Raw genomic sequence first — 2,397 nt, 5'->3', positions numbered from 1 at the left:
AATTTGCCATTCTAATAGAATGTAACTTTCATGCGACAATCGAGCTGTATGTGGCCTGGCGTTGGCATGCAGAAGCAAATCATTCTTCAAAAACATCTTAATTGCTTTTGCATATTATGGCTTCCCATAAACGTTCAGTAGTAACATTCCCCGAAAAGCCCAGAATACAATGGTCATCAGTTTACTAGCAGAGACATCGTAAGGTTTTTTTTTGCCTAAACAAATCATTTGCTTTAATCCAAATAAAGCACCTCTGTTTCCAGGAGAAATGGCACATTCCAATTTGACTGCCTTTAAAGATGCATATTGCATGTTCCAAAGAAAACATCTCGTGAAAGTGTTCATATTACAGGAAGCATAAAATTTTCCTTGTCCAACTCATTGTGAACAATTTCATCTACATCATATCTTATGCCTACAAAGCAGAGAAATAACTTCTATCGTCAGGAATCGGCTGGTGTAGCATTGCACTGTTTTTTTTGGGATACTTGGCTCACCACTCCTCTTATTGCAAGTATTGTTTCCTTTCTGAAAATTGCCTACACTGAAATTTCGATGGTTAGTATACACGTCAACATACCATCGACAAATTTTGCCCATAGGAATCACATAATGAGTTGTTCAAGAGATCAATTGTATAGACAAGTCACAGTTCTAAACGGCTTTATCCGCATATCCATAAATGCAGTCGACTGTCAGATATTTGATTGCTAGCTCAAGATTCAATTTCGGGTGTACTAAAACAGAAAGAGCAGAATGTATTTTCTTACTTGAAATATTCTCTACATATTACTTTCCAATCATACATACAACCTATGTATAAAAATAATTTTTTGCAGAGCGAAGTCACAAAACTAAATATAACAAGCGTTAAAAATATTTTCAATTCAATAGATTTAAATTCCGTACCCATACCTTAAAGATTCTCAAAAAAATTACACAGATTAAGCTGTTAGTTTGCTTCATAATGTCTAATGAACAAACCGGTTGGCAACAGAAAATAAATTCCACTTAAAGTAAGTAAATTTCCATAATTTTTTTAAAAATTACTAATGTAATTTTATAATATAAAAGTAAAGTCATAATTTCAACATTAAAAAATAAATCAATCAAATAATTAAACTATAATTAAATAAAAGTTACAATTTGAAATCACCTACCAAGTTTAATAAACGTAAAAGTTTGAAGATAATGCTCAATCATCACTTGATATTTGGATTAAAAGATGTATAAAATAAAAGGTTTAGAATTTAAAGATAATGAATTCAAATAAGCTTGTCAAAATGTTCCTATTTTCAGTATTGAAATTGTGCACCGAAATTCATAATATGTAATTTTCCTACACGAAAGCGTTATTTTAAGTTCTTAGAATGTTCACGACTTGTTAGGTCGATTTTAAATACACACGTTATTGGAATTTGAAGTGTACGGTACGCTTTTATTTTAATAAATATAACTAGATGCCAAGATTCGATAACTATTATTTAAAAAGAACTTACTTTTTCCCCCGACTACTATATGGAAGAATATCAAAAATATTAATATTTATCTCTCTTGTTAGTCAGCTTATTAATATAACACTATCTTCTCTTCCTTGCAATCTTCATTTTATAATTTCCTCTACGTATAAACAGCGTCTCCAAATAATATACTTTCATTTTAAAGTAACGGAGTGCCAGTATATAGAGTTTTTACTTTTGCGTTCGGATTTGGTATTAGTACCGCCCACCGGAATTAGTATTATTTCACTGGAAAGAGAAACGATTGTAGGGCGTTAACACAGATTTGCAATTTTGCATTCAAATGGCAGACTCTTATTTTTTACCTTTCGTAATTTTTGAAATCAATTACGTCGGAATGCGTCTCTAACTATACTGCGGCAAGCTAAGTCGTCACGGCGCCCAATTTAGAAAGCGCTATTAAATACTACAGTTATTACCTTACAATATAACAGACGAATCGAAACTACAATAAAGCTTTTTTTTTTTTTTTAGATTAAACTTTTTAAGCAATAAGACATCAATCTGTTAGTTAAAGTATCTATTCATATGTTATAAATTTTTAATAAAGTTCTGTTTATTTCCCATACTAAAACTATTATTTTTATTCCAAAATATGCAGTACTTTTATTTTTCAATTTTGTTAATAAATTTTATTATATAAAAAGTTACTAATCACAAAAGTATCTGATATACAGGATATTAAAATACTTTTCATTAATACCCGTAATATAAACTTTAACTATACACGGTCATTTTAGAGTTAAAAAAGAAAAAAAAAGATTTGTACCAAAGTAAAATTAATTAATGTTAGTGAGTGCAAAATTTTAAAGGAAAGAAAGAGTGAATTTTTCTAGTTTGCACTCACACTAACAGGAAAGCAGTCACACAGCAATCG

Source organism: Centruroides vittatus, unplaced genomic scaffold (genome assembly GCF_030686945.1).
Source record: "Centruroides vittatus isolate TY-2023 unplaced genomic scaffold, ASM3068694v2 scaffold_1209, whole genome shotgun sequence".
In the NCBI taxonomy this organism is placed as follows: Eukaryota; Metazoa; Arthropoda; class Arachnida; order Scorpiones; family Buthidae; genus Centruroides; species Centruroides vittatus.
Note: the sequence above shows the minus strand (reverse complement) of the source record.